This window comes from Erpetoichthys calabaricus, chromosome 7, assembly GCF_900747795.2.
Source record: "Erpetoichthys calabaricus chromosome 7, fErpCal1.3, whole genome shotgun sequence".
NCBI lineage: Eukaryota > Metazoa > Chordata > Cladistia > Polypteriformes > Polypteridae > Erpetoichthys > Erpetoichthys calabaricus.
In genome coordinates this window covers 14,658,547-14,676,727 of record NC_041400.2, presented here as the reverse complement: position 1 = coordinate 14,676,727, position 18,181 = coordinate 14,658,547, and positions in this window count along the sequence as shown.

Sequence of the window (18,181 nt, the reverse complement as noted above, 5' to 3'; positions counted from 1 at the left end):
TGTTTTTATGTGTGACCATTTTCATCAGTCTTTGGAGTCTAATATTAACCACTAGTTTCCTTTTTCTTCTTTGTATTATATTGAATTTCCTATTATTGTATCATATTGAGTACCCTATTATTATAGGAGTCAGCCTAGTGGGTGATTGCATCTCACTCTCAACAGCTCCTTTTGGATCATCACAGCTTTAGTCGATTGCCTCTGCCAAAGTGTTACTCGATATCACTGCCTTTTTTCTTTCTAACGTTTTCCTCTCTGTTACACTAAGACCCTTGCTCAGATTATCTTCAAAATGCGTGGCTGAGTTATCAATCAATTGCTGAGTTTCTGCTGTAATTTTCAACTGCTTCTGTGCTGTCTGTTTCTTCCAATTATCTGGCTCTTCCATCTGTTCTAGATTCGTCATTCTCTCACTGACAGATGCAGAGGCTGGAACACATTAAGGGCTTCCATTACGACGGCACCCTTGCTAATTTTGAGTTTCCATCTGCCAAGTTAATTTGAATCAATTTTCCTCTAACCTGGTGTTACTTGCATCTGTCTATTATTGGATGTATTCATTTCGACTTATTTCACTAATTTTGTATCATTTAGCATTCAGCATAACTTCAGAAGTGAAAGTCTGCCACGGGATAGCTAATAATTCAGGATGAATATCTGTAAGTACTTCCATCCATTTCTCCATTTTACTTAATCCAAATCGTGGATCACCCATCCAAAAAGCACAGGAACCAACCTTGTAAGGGACACCATAGGGCTCAATATGCAGTACCCTCTTCTGTTTAAAAGAGATGTCAATGATGTTGGCTGGTTTTGTGCTTTTTGGTCATTTTTTTTGGATTGTTTTTCTGTTAATCTTATCGCTGCAGTGATCCATCTATAATGGTTTCAATGGGGTATAGGTCACGTAATTGTTTAATTCTATTAGCTGGTCGCAAGGGAGGCTGACCATGAAAAAAATAGAAAAAACAGAACTTGGACGAGGAAACGAATCATAGTGAGAGAACAGTCGGAACTGCAAGTCAATCTTAAACCAAAATGCCAGAACCAGACGACAAAGCTGCCTGGGAGGAGTGGAGGAAGAAGAGTGAGTTTTTGGGTGTTTTTCTTTTGGTGTGTTTTTGGGACTGTGTAGGGCCTGTGCGACACTGGGAAGACATGCCCCACGGCTGAAGAACACAACAATTAAATCTTTTATTTTCATTTTCACGTGCCTCCGGTGTCAGTCTGTGCCAGGTTGGTGCCAACCAAGCGCTTTTGCCACAAAGCTGACACTGAATCAGCCCGCAATCTAGGAGTTATCTTTGACTCTAGCATGTCATTTAAAGCGCATATTACAAAGTTGTCCAAAACATGTTTCTTCCATCTTAAAAATGTTAGGAAATTAAGGCAATTTTTAAATAAACAGGATTCTGAGAAACTAATTCATGCATTTATCTCTAGTAGGATTGACTACTGCAATGCGGTGTTCACTGGATGTTCAAACTGTTCTTTATACAGCCTCCAGTTAATCCAAAATGCGGCTGCAAGAATTATTACAAGAACAAGAAAATACGAACACATAACTCCAGTTCTTAAATCCTTACACTGGCTCCCGGTTAAGTTTAGGGCAGATTTCAAAATCCTTCTTTTAACATATAAAGCCTTAAATGGTCGAGGTCCGGCTTACTTGTCTGAACATATCATGACTTACAAACCAGAGTGCACATTAAGATCTCAAGACGCCGGTCTGCTTATTATTCCAAGGATTAATAAAATAACAATGGGAGGTCGAGCTTTTAGTTACAGGGCCCCTAAACTGTGGACTGGTCTGCCTGCTACTATAAGAGATGCCCCTTCGGTCTCAACTTTTAAATCCCGGCTGAAGACTCACTACTTCAGTTTAGCACACCCTGACTAGAGCTGCTGATTAACTGTACAGACTGCATCTCTGTTGTTAGTCATTAGCACTTAAACATAAGTAACACGACAGTTATAATTGTATACTAACCCTCACTTATTCTGTTTTTCTTCTCAGTACTCAAATGTGGCACTTGGTGCCATGGCCCACCTGCCAAGTTGTTTTGCGTACCTAAGGAAAAGTCATCCCAGATGGAGGATCGCAGGAATCGTGGGAAAGAGGGGTTCTTTCATCAGATTGGCTGGCCCAGCACTGTTTCAGCCATGGAATGGCCAAATGGGCGAGGCAGCTTGAAGGATGAGGTCTCCAGGACTCTACACAAATCCAAATCTTATTATGGGATATATCATCTACTGTTAAATTCTGCTCTGTACTTCTAAAATTTATATTTTTTATTTCTTACTATATTGAGGATTTGTTCTGTTCTGTGTATTGTATTGTATTGACCCTCTTCTTTTGACACCCACTGCACGCCCAGCCTACCTGGAAAGGGGTCTTTCTTTGAACTGCCTTTCCCAAGGTTTCTTCCATTTTTTTCTACAAGGTTTTTTTGGGAGTTTTTCCTTGTCTTCTTAGAGAGTCAAGGCTGGGGGGCTGTCAAGAGGCAGGGCCTGTTAAAGCCCATTGCGGCACTTCCTGTGTGATTTTGGGCTATACAAAAATAAATTGTATTGTAAACTGTATTGTATTGTAAACTCATTTGAAGATCTAAGGTTACGATTTGGAGTGTAAGGTGAGAGGCATTCTGAGATATAGGATGGATCGAGATGATTTAAGGCTTTGTAAACCATAAGCAGTATTTTAAAGTCAATTCTAAATGTCACAGGTAACCAGTGTAGTGACATCAAAACTGGAGAGATGTGCTTAAACTTAGTGTGTGTTGAACGTGCTTTCAGAAAGAAGACTGAAGACTGAAACTAAAAACATTTGATGACATTATCCACAGCAGAGGATAACAGCAGCTGTGCTTTAATAGTGTGAGAATATAGCTTGAATGCTAACAGAGCTACAAATATTACACAATTAAACAATTCTTAAATCTACATTCAGGACTATATATACAGTGCCCTCCATAATGATTTGAATTGTTTGATTTGTAATTTTAAACTGTGGAGCAGATGAGTAAATCAATGGAAAATGGGTCTTTTGTCCCAAACTTTATGGAGGACACTATACCTTTCCTAAAAATAACATCACTTTTTTATTTAAAATAATGTAATGTTATATAGAAGAGCTCATTTTTGTTGACCTTGCACGGCATGCATATTTTAAACTCCTTTCTATTGCATAAGGAAGTGAGAAATGACCTTGAAATAATCCATTAAAGGGGCGATCCAATTAAAACCGGTTCATAGAGACATGAAAGCCAGGCTTACATCTCATACCGTACTTCAGAAGCAACTGAAATGAGTGGTGACTTCATAAAATTAGCATCAAGGGTAGAAGCAAAGGCATTGTGGCAAACTGTTTTTCGATTAAAACGTAAAGACAAAAGTGGGACACGACTGTCAAACACAATTAAAAGGATAAAGATCATCTTCAATATGGCCTGTTGTTTTACTCAGTGTTAATGTTTTGTTATGAATCACCCCAAAACGATTTACTAGGTTTTCACGTATGGCAAGAATAAAATCAAATGAGAACAGAAGAGAGGAGTATCATGTCACACCAACTGGGATCAGGAGTAAGTGGTCTGAAACAGGTTGTGTCACCATGAGAGCTCACTATAAAACAGTGTGACGAAAAATGGAAGAGTTATTTCTAATATCTAACATAAGTGGGCTAACACTAGAAGTTAAGTACCCCACATTTCATGGTCGGTGCAAAGCTAAGTAGTAGTGATGAACGAGCTTTTCTGAATTCACATTGCCTCGAGTTCGTGATAACATGGAAAGGTCGGTGAATTTTCGACAACCTCTGAAAAAATGTGTTGATGTCAATAAGGAGAAACTGAAGTAGTTTTGAGTGGATCATAATGGTGCAATGGTGTTTTAAGTGCCCCTGTGGACAAGTGAAGCATCTGCCAACTACACTGGACCAATAATTATTATGGCTAAAAATGTCACCTGAGCTGTGAGGAAGCAGGGCTTACCACTGAGATAAAATTATACTTCCAGGCCAAAATACTCTGAGACTTTTATCTCTCTCTGCATCTCCCGATTTCCTATCAATACGACTAACTTACTCTCTCTAATCCCTAGCTGGTGGCTTCAGGAGGTGGTTGACCATGCAAACAGTATGCTGCAGTGGGTTTCCGCAGTATTCCGGCTCACTTCATGATGTTTTTCCATGCTTTACGTCCCATGTTGATGGTCCTGGCCTGGTTCAGGTTGTCGTCGGGTCTTCAAATCTTCCTCCATTTCTTTGGTCCATGTTTTCATGGGCACAGTTCATTGTTTCCTCCACTGGGTAGGTTGCTGCCTCCAGAGGAGTCTGAGCAGTAGCCTGTTTATGCCATTCTGCACATTTGGCCAAACCACCTCAGCCTTTGCTGCTGGATTTGTTCATTGATAGTTGGTTGCTGTTGACGTCGTGCCCAAATGGTTTCTTGGTGATGCGATCGGGAAGTGAGACTCCCAGGATGTGTCTCAGACATAGCAATTGGAACCATGACTAACTAACACCCACAGAGCCTGTGATGGAAGGGATTAGCGTTATAAATTTGGTGGGAACTGTCCTTGTCACTACCCGATCTGCACTACATAGTGAAGCACATAACATGCTTAATCCAGCAATGAAGACACAATATAAAATGAATCTATGCAGAACAACAAAGTATTTTCATAATATTTTCATTGTGGTCAGTTAATGTACCCCTCAAATGAAAATGCTGTGAAGTTGTGTCTGCATTCACAAGTCAGATCAGGCCATGTGATGAAGTGTAGTGCTGAATGAAGTTTTATTTTGTCTATTTTAAACATTTTTGTGAGGTGGAGTATACTTAAAGTACACATACAGGAAAGTTCTACGAATGCTTGACACAAATTGACAGATATCATGAATAGAGTAGGGACATCCCCATTCCAACATTGGCTGCTACAGATATGATCTGCAACAGCACCACAATGGGCTCACAATCCATCATGGGGCTGTGGGGAAAAAAATGTGTAAGCCAGCTGGATGGTGGATTTTCAAGTAAAAAAGTTGGTGAACCCAGCAAATACGCTGTGAAAAATGCTTTGGAAGATTTTGCCAATCAATATCACAGAGGATGAAATGGGGTCTCTGAGCTGGACAGACTACTGCACTTTTATAAATGTGACAGACCAGAAAATAAGTAGTGGGGTCCTTTCCTAATTAGAGAAAGGATAAGGAACCCAATGGAAATCTTGGGTACCTTGCACATTAAGGGGAAAAGCTGACAATCTTACCAGGCCTGCTTTAATAGGCTAGAAAATGACTGCCATGACATCACAAGTTGAATATGTATATCCAAGTGACACCAGAAGGAGGTACAGCACCCTTGCCTTGTGATTTTACCATAAAGAAAGTAGTTTATAAATAGGATGCCCCTTTACATGGCAGTCTGCTTTTAAACTGAAGGCCGGTCTCCCCCCATCCATTGGCTAAGAGCCCTGTGTTCAATTCAAAAGTGTGACTCCATGTGAAGGAGCAGCCTGTTTGTGGACTTGCTTACATTTTTCAGATATATTTATTTAACAATATTTTGGCAAAGAAAAGAAAATTAATCATGTGTTTTGCATGTTGTGAGCATATGACTGGATGACTTGACGTGTAGATTATGCAACATGAATAACAAGAGATTTATTCATAGATCAGTGATCAGTGTTGGTCACCATTGGGTCCCATTCAATCAGAAACTTTGTTTTCTCCATTCTCCACAAAAGCATGACATTACAAATTTTTCTTGGCAATTGCTACATACTATATGGGGTAAATAACATAGAAAAAATATATATTTTTCGGTGGCATATTAAAATTAAAGCCAAACTTAAAGCCTTAAATCTTAACAAACACTATGAACATTTTATCTTACAATCCAGAATCTTGGGGCGGCACAGTGGCGCAGTGGGTAGTGCTGCTGCCTTGCAGTTAGGAGACCCAGGTTCTCTTCCCGTGTCCTCCCTGCTTGGAGTTTGCATGTTCTCCCTGTGTCTGCGTGGGTTTCCTCCGGGTGCTCCAGTTTCCTCCCACAGTCCAACGACATGCAGGTTAGGTGCATTGGCGATTCTAAGTTGTCCCTAGTGTGTGCTTGGTGTGTGTGGGTGTGTGTGTGCACGCCCTGCGGTGGGCTGGCGCCCTGCCCAGGGTTTGTTTCCTGCCTTGCTCCCTGTGTTGGCTGGGATTGGCTCCAGCAGACCCCCGTGACCCTGTAGTTAGGATATAGCGGGTTGGATAATGGATGGATGAATCCAGAATCTTGGACAACTAGGTTGTGTATGATCTTTATAATGCCTGCACAGTGAGGTCACACATTATGACTTCCAGTTGTCCTGTAACAATAATAATAAATACCATATATACTTGCGTATAAGTCGGGTCTTGAAACCTGAAATATTTGATCATAAAATCAGACCCTGACTTATACGCTCCTTCAAAAATGCAACACTTCATTTTTTTTCACATCTTGCCTCCTCCAATCTCTCATCAGTTTCTCAGATGCATCGAATTTTGCTGCAGCAGAGCAGTTACTAATTTCTTTCGCAACTTCAACGACTTTTAATTTAAAACCAGCTTCATATTTTCTTCTAATCAAATGCTCCATCGTAGATAAGGGATCTTCTTACGATAAAGGTGTATGAGGGTGTGAGATACAAAAAACACAAATCAGTGCAAATGTCGCTTTAGAATAGTTCGGTATTACTGTGTGGTCATGTAGGCACAATACAAAAAAAAAGGCAGTGTGCTCCGTGGTTACTCTCTCAGGTTGGCGTTAACATATCATAATCTCTTGGACCAATAGCGTGAGTTTTCTTCACTCGACTTATACGACTGACATTATAAAATACCAGAAATTTCATCCATCCATTCATTATCCAACCCACTATATCCTAACTACAGGGTCACGGGGATTTGCTGGAGCCAATTCCAGCCAACACAGGGTGCAAGGCAAGAAACAAACCCCGAGCAGGGCGCCAGCTATCCGCAGAATACCAGAAATGATATGGTAAAATCAAGTCCCGACTTATCTGCGAGTATATACACGGTAATTCTTTACATTTACATAGCGCTTTTCTTGCTACTCAAAGCACTTTACATAGACAGAGGGGAACCAGTTCATCCACCACCAATGTGTAGCACCCATGTGGATGATGCAATGGCAGCCATTATCATGCCAGTATGCTCACCACACATTACCTATTAGGTGGAGAAGGAGTGAAAGGGAGAGAGCCAATTGGAGACAGGGTATGATTAGGGGGCCAGGAGGGGCAATTTAGCCAGGACACCAGGATACACCCTACTTTTTTCAAAAGATGCCAAGGGATCTTTAATGACTATAGAAAATTAAGACCTTGGTGTTTCATCTTTTCTGAAAGATGGCGCTATTTTTATAGCCCAGTGTCCTCACCACTGCACTGGGGCATTGGGATTCACACACAGACCACAGGGCAAATGTCACCTACTGGTCTCACCAACACCTCTTCCAGCAGCAACCCAAACTTTTTCCTAGATGGTTTTCCATCCTAAGTACTGGCCGGGCCTGAACATGCTTAGCTTCAGATGGATAACCTATTCTGAAGTGCTGACACGGTGACTAGCAACAATACACAGACTAAGCCCCAAACACTGACGCACATGAAGAACAAAGTGGCACCAAGATAAGACTTTACATTTTTTCTCTAATAAAGAGATTTCACAAAACTGAACCAAAAGAAGAACCACATATCAATGGTATACACCAGGGATCGCCAAATCCGGTCCCGGAGGACCACCGTGGCTGCAGGTTTTCATTCTAACCCTTTACTTAATGAGTGACCTGTTTTTGTTGCTAATGAACTTCTTTTGAATTCATTGTAACTGACTTGCTCTTGGTGGCACGGTGGCGCAGTGGTAGCGCTGCTGCCTCGCAGTAAGGAGACCCAGGTTTGATTCCCAGGTCTTCCCTGTGTGGAGTTTGCATGTTCTCCCCGTGTCTGCGTGGGTTTCCTCCGGGGGCTCCGGTTTCCTCCCACAGTCCAAAGACATGCAGGTTAGGTGGATTGGTGATTCTAAATTGGCCCCAGTGTGTGCTTGGTGTGTGTGTGTGTCCTGCGGTGGGTTGGCGCCCTGCCCAGGGATTGGTTCCCTGCCTTGCGCCCTGTGTTGGCTGGGATTGGCTCCAGCAGACCCCCGTGACCCTGTGTTCGGATTCAGCGGGTTGGATAATGGATGGATGGATGACTTGCTCTTGAAGAATCAGACCCCTTAATTAGCAGCCAAACAATAATGAGATACAAAATGAGCCAAAACAACTGGTGTCCATCATACAATATCGGAAAATAAAGAAAGATGAAGGTCTCAGGAATGTTGATCTGTTCAGGACCCCAAAACATTTTAACAGTGCTCTTAGAAAGAGAAAATCAACAATTGCGGAAATGTCTTGTAATGCACCACGAGAGCAACAACAAGCCATTGAATTAAAGAACAGGTTTAATTAATGGCAAGAATCGGCGCCTCATTAAGCAGCTGGTTGGAGTGAAATTGGTTGGAGTTTGAGGCCCTGACTTGTTGGCTCACTCACTTCACATTACATTTCTGTTTGGGTGCCATTTAAGGAAAGAATGAAGCAATTCAGAGAAATGATGAATACATTCAGGGGAACAAATCTTAAAATTAATTCACAAGAAGTTAATTAGCAACACAAACATGGCACTCGTTAAAAAAAAAAGGGTTAGAATGAAAACCTGCAGCCACAGTGGTCCTCCAGGACTGGAGTTGGCGACCCCTGGTATACACTGTATATATTGTGAATTCACAGGTATACACTGTGGTATGCACTTCACTCATTTTGCCACCTGCCCCAGCCACTAAATGGCCATCAGATTGTGCAGAAGAGCTCTAACATGGAGTCAGCTGGTCAGAAATGGGGTGGGGCCAAAAGATTTGTGTTATCAAAGTGGGTGTGGCTTTCTCTGACATCTTGCCCTCCATCTCGTCTTGCATGGCTCTGAAATAAAGTCCCTCAAAGAGACAGCAACCATCTAGGGAACGTGACTTAAAAAAAACAAAACAGAAAAGTCACAAATAACATAAGCAATATTAACTAAATGAAATAAAAGGCAGCTATTTCTGCTAAGGACGTTTTACTATTAGTGCTTAATCAGTATGTCAGAGATAATGAGTAAAATGTCAAAGCACACAAGCACTCTTTAGTGCGACTTAATATGAAGCATCTTTCTGAGACTTGCATTGTTTTTCTTGGCATAGCAGGTAATTGAATGAAAATCAATTCTGAGCACGGATATCGCCATTTATCATTGTTTCTAAGCTGCAAGCCACACACAATTGGTATTTCACACAGTCACAATGGCTAAAAATGAATGATATTCAAAAGATCCTTAAGGCTAAGCGTTTATACGAGGATTCATAAATGACTCTGCTATAGCTTGTTGCATCCTCCAGTATCGGATGCAGATGTATGTGCCAACCAGGGAAAGAAAAAATCACTTAAGGACAGTAAACTAAATCAGAAGGTTAATTAAATGAACTTTCCAAGGGGATTGTAAATAGCCCTAAAAAGAGCGTCTAATTCAAAATCACCAAGTAGAAAGGTAAAGTTACCTTCACTCAGAGAAAATAGTAAAAGCTCCTTTACTGCCAGTACCCGGAAAATCTGAAATCCAAATATGTGAGCAGCTGCCATGTAACTCAAGTGATCAGGTCATTCGGAATGAGAGGTGGCATCAGGAATTCATCCTTAATTCTGCTGCAAAATGTCCAGTACTGTCCCTTAGGACCTTCATCGCATATATGAAGAGCGTGACTTCATCTCACTTCTACGAGGATTTTGCTGCAGCCACAGTTAATGTGCATCTGCAGCAGGGCAGGAAAGTGTAATGGCTTAGGAAATGGATTTTTAAATCATAAAGTTGTTGGTTAAATTCCCACCTCTGCCTCACTGCTTGACCTGGAGCAAATCACTTAACCCATCTGTGCACCAACTGTAAATAAAAAAAACTTTATCAACTTTCTCATGATCTTGTGTTAAGAAATGTCAGGCTGGGAGGTACTGTAAATATCCCCTTAAATAATTTGGTAATGTTTCACCCAAAAATTTACAAGTTTTCTAGTTTTCCAATTCACTTATTCATATACAGAGCCTATAAAAAGTATTCACCCCCTTGGAAGTTTTCACCTTTTATTGTTTTACAACGTGGAATCACTGTAGATCTAGTTTGACATTTTGGATGGGGATTATCCGAAAAAAAAAAACTTTCTCTTTAATGTCAAAGATTGCTGCAAAGTGATCTAAATTAATCACAAATATAACCACAAAATAACTGATTACGCTTACCGCTTTAATATGACATACCTGAATCATCACTGGTGCAGCCTGCTGGTTTTAGTTCAGCGGAGGCCACCTGTCTGATGGTTCAACTGATTGTAGTACAAATGCACCTGAATGTGGAGGGGTCCAACTTGTGGTGAGTCAGTATGGTGGTCTAACCTACACAATGAAAATAAAAGAACACTTCAAATAACTCCATGAAAATCACAAGTCAGGGGATGGAGACAAAAAAACATCCAAGTCACCAAATACAGACACTCCGCACTTAATGACCGAGTTCTGTTCCTATGACTTGCTTGTTGAGCAAATTGGTTGTGCCTTGAGCATGGGAAAGGCGCTATATAAATAAAATCTGATATATAAAAGTCTACGCATGGAATAATATATTAATATATCTATATATATAAAATCCCTGTGTGCGTCCAGGTGTCCGTGTGTGGGTGTCTTCTGGTGAAGTGCGCATGCGCGGGGCATGGTGCGATGCGTGATATTACTGTCAGAGAAAGTTAGAGGCGTTTTAAGGAAATACAAACCAGTATTACTGCGAGAGGAAATTAAAGATACACAATACAGTGACACATATACAGCCACATACAAGCCAGTATTACTGTCAGAGGAGATTAAAGGCATATTACCGATGCGCACGCCTGTATTACCACCAGAGAAAATTAAAGGAATATTACGGATGTACAAGCCAGCGGACATACAAGACGGTATCCTTCAATAAGGGTGTGCACAAAAAGGCAAGCCTCAAAAGGGCGACCTCAATTGGGCGCAGCGAATAAAGGCGCGCGTAAATAAAGATCTGCATAAAGATCACATATTCCAGAGCCATTTGAACTAAATTATCTACGAACGTCTTTATTCGCCGCGCTCAATTGAGGTCGCATTTTTGAAGCTCGCCTTTTTGTGAGCGTCCTTATTGAATAGAGCTGTACAAGACAGTATTACTGTCACAGAAAATTAAAGACACACAATACACAGCAGGCAGCCCACGAAGAACGGTCAGCGCAGCAAGTAAATATCAACAAAAGAAAGGCTGAAAGAAAGAAAAATGCGACCAACAAAAAGAATGAGGTCAAAGTCCCTTGCCATTTAATATAGACTGTTCCTACTAATGTTTATGCACTACTGTTCTAGCGCCCGTTATTGTAACGGGCTAAATGACTAGTATATATATATATATAATATATTAATAATATATTATATTATATAGTGTATTTTCTATCAATTTATCTGTCTAGCGGTTGTGTTCCATTTTACTTTTACTCTTTTGGATCTTACCATTATTGAGACCAATTCATTATTTGATGCACACCCCCACAACTAGAAGTGGTCCATATTGGTCATCTACTGTCACAGTACGTGAAGAAGCACAAATGCTCTAACATTGGCAATGCATAGCAGCTTTACGATTAAACATACCACCCAGGATTCAAACCTGGACTCCAGACATGACAGCGACACTGACTGCCATAGCACTGTGTTAAACATTTTTTACTTAATTGTTAATAAAGCAGAGCTTTTTAAGATTGTGTTCTTTCAAGAATCTTGGTGGTACAGCAACAAAATAAAACTAATCTAATGAGCTTAGGATTGTTTGTTTTTGTTTTAGTGTTGAGTGAAAACTCCTTCAAATCAACATTTATTACCATTAATTTAGGCATATAAACAGTTTAAAACCAAGAGACTTGTCATATTATAGCGATTATCTAATTTATACATTTAACAGTGTGTCATTTTCAATATTTATGTATATAAGGGTGGAGTAATAAGCATCTGGAAAGTAGAATAAAACATGGGAAAATGTTTGCATGTGAAAATGTGTTTCTGATTATTTCACAAGCAAACTAAAGATGTTATCAGTTATCTGCTCCCATGATGCTCTGTTTGACATGGCGGCTACAAGAGAACCCAATCCTCTGCTGTGTGTGTGTGTGTGTGTGTGAAAGCAAAAGGCATAAACCGATTTGAGCAAATCTATAGTTAGACCAGCTAATTACTAGCAACAAAGACAACTAGAGACCTAAAAATGCTTTATGTCCTTGAGTTTATCTTCAAACATGCCCTTATCTTACTGTTAGAGTGACACCAAGGACTGTGCCATTAGGCCTTGTCACTAAGTACTTCAAGCTTTAAAAAGGTAAGTTTTTATTGTATTCATTGCCTTTAAAAGCACTTATGAGAAATATCACTAAATTACAACTTCAAATTATTGAAATCATCAGACAATAATATACAATACAATACAATTTATTTTTGTATAGCCCAAAATCACACAAGAAGTGCTGGAATGGGCTTTAACAGGCCCTGCCTCTTGACGGCCCCCCAGCCTTGACTATCTAAGAAAACCGTTGTTGGGAAAAAAATGGAAGAAACCTCAGGAAAGGCAGTTCAAAGAGAGACCCCTTTCCAGGCAGGTTGGGCATGTAGTGGGTGTCGAAAAGAAGGGGGCCAATACAATACAATGCACAGAACAGAACACAAGTAATCCTCAATACAGTATAAAAATAAAAATATTACAAGTACAGAGCAGAATTTAACAGTAGATGATATCACATAATAGGATTTGGATTTGTTTGGAGTCCTGGAGACCTCGGCCATCAAGCTGCCTCCCCCTATTGGCTATTTCACAGCTGAGACAGTGCTGGGCCAGCCAATACGGCGAATCCTGTGATCCTTCATCAGAGATGACTTTACCTTAGGCAAGCAAAACAACTTGGCAGATGGGCCGTGGCATCAAGTGCCACATTTGAGTACTGAGAAGAGAAACAGACTAGGTGAGGGTTAGTAACAAATTATAACTATCATGTTACTTATGTTTTAGTGCTAATGACCAACAACAGAGATGCAGTCTGTACAGTTAATCAGCAGCTCTAGTCAGGGTGTGCTAAACTGAAGTAGTGAGTCTTCAGCCAGGATTTGAAAGCTGAGACCGAAGGGGCATCTCTTAAAGTAGCAGGCAGACCATTCCACAGTTTAGGGGCCCAGTAACTAAAAGCTGGACCTCCCACTGTTATTTCCATTACAATCTATCACTGATCTTTACACAGTTAGTTTGTTAAGGTCCCACTTGAGCAGTTAGGGGGTCAAAGGAAAACAATGGGAATCCAAGGTATGGAGTGTAAATGTGTGTAAACTTAGCTCAAACACGGCAAACAAAGGCTTGTGTGATGTTAAATGTGGTGTCCCTCATGGATCAGTACTGCGTCTGCCACTCCAATATACTGTGACCTGTATGGGGCATCTCAGAGCCCCAAACGCCAGACACAACCACAAAGACTCCAAGTTTTCTGCCCACTGCTATTAGGCAATTCAATGCTTCCACCTGATGTACTCATTAAGTGTATTTAGTTTTATTTATTGATTGATCGATTGATCGATTGACTGACTGTATTATCTGTCCTGTGAGTGGGTGTCCTTGTTTTTATCTTTCTTCTGTTTTATGCATCTGAATTTCTCCTTGGGATTAATAAAGTTGATCCAATCTAATCTAATTAATTGTTTAATTTAATTACTTACCCTAAGTTCTTGTCTATAAGCCGCGGCTTATCTAAGGAAAAAAGTTGTGAAAATGAAAAAATAGAATATCGGCTTATACATAAATCCGGCTTATACAGTAATCTCTCCTCCATCGCGGGGGTTGCGTTCCAGAGCCACCCGCGAAATAAGAAAATCCGCGAAGTAGAAACCATATGTTTATATGGTTATTTTTATATTGTCATACTTGGGTCACAGATTTGCGCAGAAACACAGGAGGTTGTAGAGAGACAGGAACGTTATTCAAACACTGCAAACAAACATTTGTCTCTTTTTCAAAAGTTTAAACTGTGCTCCATGACAAGACAGAGATGACAGTTCCGTCTCACAATTAAAAGAATGCAAACATATCTTCCTCTTCAAAGGAGTGAAGCAAACAAATCAATATGTCTGTTTGGCTTTTAAGTATGCGAAGCACCGCGGCACAAAGCTGTTGAAGGCGGCAGCTCACACCCCCTCCGTCAGGAGCAGAGAGAGAGAGAGATAGAGAGAGAGTTTGTTTTTCAGTCAAAAATCAATACGTGCCCTTCGAGCTTTTAAGTATGCGAAGCACTGTGCAGCATGTCGCTTCAGGAATCAGCTTTACAAAAGATAGCAACGTGAAGATAATCTTTCAGCATTTTTAGACGAGCGTCCGTATCGTCTAGGTGTGCAAACAGCCCCCCTGCTCAATCCCCATACGTCAGGATCACAGATAGTCAGCGCAAGAGTGAGAGAACAGTAAGCAATCTAGCTTCTCAGCCATCTGCCAACAGCGTCCCTTGTATGAAATCAACTGGGCAAACCAACTGAGGAAGCATGTACCAGAAATTAAAAGACCCACTGTCCGCAGAAATCCGCGAACCAGCAAAAAATCCGCGATATATATTTAAATATGCTTACATATAAAATCACAATTTAAATGACCGCTACGCACGCATGTTGACTCGGCGACGCCCAGAGCAGAAAGAACGCGCTCTGGCCGCTCCAACCGCACCATGCGGGGAGTGAGAGAGACGCCAATATCTCACACTCTCTCCCCCCTTAAAGAAATTAAATGGGTGCGAGTGAGACCACTGACCTCCCTCCCTTCTATTAGTTATAGGTTATAGTACGTTCGGCTTATCCATGAGTCCGGCTTATCTATGATATGATTTTATTTTAAAAATTCGTATGATTTTTGGTCTCCGGCTTATACATGAGTCCGGCTTATAGACAAGAACCTAGGGTAATTAATTATTTATTTTAAAGAAACACCTTCACAAAGGCTTCTTCTTCAATTAATAATCTTTTCCTTTCTCTCTCTTTTCTTCTCCTCCAAATATCCCAGGTGAGCACTGTCCTTCTCCTGTTCCAACTGGGTGAGGTGAAGTGGCTTCCTTTATGCCAGACCCAGCAGTACCCCCCAGTGCCACAATAATGTATCCAATAAGCACTTCTGGGTCTGGCATTACTGTCCTAAAACACCACCTCCAAAATCAGCTTCCCCCAGCAACTCCCAAGAATCCAGTGAGGCTGTCAATCTGGACAACAATTCCCATGCAGCCCTGCAGGTGTCCACATAGGAGATCCACCAGAGGGATCTGCCACCAGTGACATTAGGAGAGTACTTGATCCCTTGATCTGTCCATTTGTGGTTTAGCAGGTCCGCAGCTCAAAAAGTAGCCGTTGTGGGAGAATTTTAGGGTAGCATAGCATTCATCTTAAAGAAATAGCATAAAGGGTTAATAAATGTCAGAAACCTGTTCAGGCACACCAGGAAACCAGATAAAGGTCAAGTGAACAACAAAATGTACATTGAAATATAAGAAATGGTTTAGGAAAATGCTGAGATAGTCAAGTAAATAAAGAATGTACCAGAAGAAAGATTGATGTAATATACAAAATGTATGTGTTAACAGGTTGTCCTGTTACCAGAATGGACACAATTTCAAGGGAGGTGGCTCAACTCAAGGGTATAAAGAAGAACCAGAATATAATATAACAAGACTTTTAGTTTATATACTGTAAGTCATTTGGGTGTAAACCAACAAACCAACCAGAGTAAATGTACACATTGATTGACACTGTATGTAAATTCAATAGTTTATAAAATAGTCCTCTATTCTTTGTTTCACTGATCATTCTGACCAGGATGTAACAGACTACTGTTGAAGAACGCTCCCTCTAAGGTATTTTGCCGAGGAGTAATTAAATGATACCATGAACAGCTTTTCTCCTGCCTGATTACTGATTTGTCCCATTACAACAACAACAACAACATTTATTTATATAGCACATTTTCATACAAAAAGTAGCTCAAAGTGCTTTACATAATGAAGAAAAGAAGAATAAAAGACAAAAAAGAAATTAAAATAAGACAACCTTAGTTAACATAATAAGGAGTAAGGTCCGATGGCCAGGGTGGACAGAAAAAACAAAAAAAAACTCCAGAAAGCTGGAGAAAAAAATAAAATCTGTAGGGGTTCCAGGCCACGAGACCGCCCAGTCCCCTCTGGGCATTCTACCTAACATAAATGAAATAGTCCTCTTTGTAGTTAGGGTTCTCACGGAGTCACTTGATGCTGATGGTTATACAGACTTCTGGCTTTTAATCCATCCATCATTGTTGGAACATCATGGTGCTTTGGGTAGATGGTGGTGGCACAAGCCACCACCAATAGGACACCGGAAAAGGAAACAGAAGAGAGAGTAGGGGTTAGTACAGATTTTGAATGAATAGTTATTATAATGAATTGGATATACAGAGTGTCAGGATTAAATTACAGTGAAGTTATGAGAAGGCCATGTTAAAGTAATGTGTTTTCAGTAGTTTTTTAAAGTGCTCCACTGTATTAGCCTGGCGAATTCCTACTGGCAGGCTATTCCAGATTTTAGGTGCATAACAGCAGAAGGCCGCCTCACCACTTCTTTTAAGTTTAGAGAATGTTTCTTTCTTCAATAAGATGTTTAATCGCTCTGGGTAGTGGGAACAAGTGCGAGCAGTCTGCCAAAGACGCCCCGTCTCCACATTGGTTCGAGGCCGTCAGCCGTCCATGTGTTGCCTAGCCAGCACATGTGGGCAGTCTGATTGCCTTATTATCAGTCAGGGAGGTCGCACCTGCAACCGCTCCCCGGCCTATAAAGGGGAGAAAGAAAAGAGATATAAGAAAAGAGTAGGGAGGTCAAAGGACGGGAGAAGCCGGCAGGAGAACACAAGCCGGTGAACAGAGTGAAACCAGGTGGACGAGAATAGAGCCCCAAGGAGGAGCGAGTGGCCATTGCTCTGGAGGGGTCCGCGGGTCACTCCTGTTGACCGTTTTGGGAGCAGGAGCAACCATCATGCTCAGGGGTACTTTCGCCGGGTGGAGCCACTGGCAGCAGTGGAAGTGCAGAGCGCCCTTGACGGGTGGAGCCTGGATTGGCAGCGGTTCGGGCAGAGCAGGGCTAGGTGGTTGACAGGGGACATGGGCCAAATGACATGGAAGTCTGCACCCGCTGGATGACATCTCTCCAGACTGCGAGGTCTGGATAGGGTAAGCTGGAGACGCGTCAATTTTAAACAATTTTAGTACCAGGGCTTGTGGTTTTAAAGTGAGTTTCCTGCACTGTGTTGTTTTAACCTCGTTTTTAACTGGTTTATCTATTTATTGATTTTAACCTCCACAGGAACATTTTTTTGTGGATTATTTATTTATTGACAGTTTTGAGCATTGCATTTTTTTGGAACACTTTGATTTTGATTTGATTTAATTTAATAAAAGTACTTTTCACCATCCCTTTGCTTGTTATATTTTTTCCTCATCTGCCACACTCATCCGATTACATTATCAACAGTGTCGGGTTCAAGAAGAGGGAAGTAATTACACCGTCACACCATTATGAAGGCCTTCAGGCTAGGGAAGGAACCATTTTAAGCTGGGATGTCAGGCCATCCGTGCCCTCCATGAGAGAGAGGTTAGCAGCAGGTCCTGATACAGCGCATTGCCACACCCACCACATGACAAACCAACTCAGGCTCCCAAGATTAGGGCCCGAGTGCAGCCATGCAATGGGTGACACCTCAGCACCACACTAGTTCAGATGGAGTGGAACAGTGGGAGGTTTTTTTATGGTGGCTGGAGTGCCAATTCTGCCACCAACCCCCAAGTTTTTCCCTGCAGGTTGGAGGGCCTACATTCAGGGATGGATGCAGATTAACGTCATACCCAGGACGGAGCAATTGCAGGTTAAGGGCCTTGCTCAAGGGCCCAATAGAGCAGAGTCCCTTTTGGCGTTTAGGGGATTCGAACCGGCAACCTTCTGATTGCCAGTGCAGATCTCTAGCCTAGCCA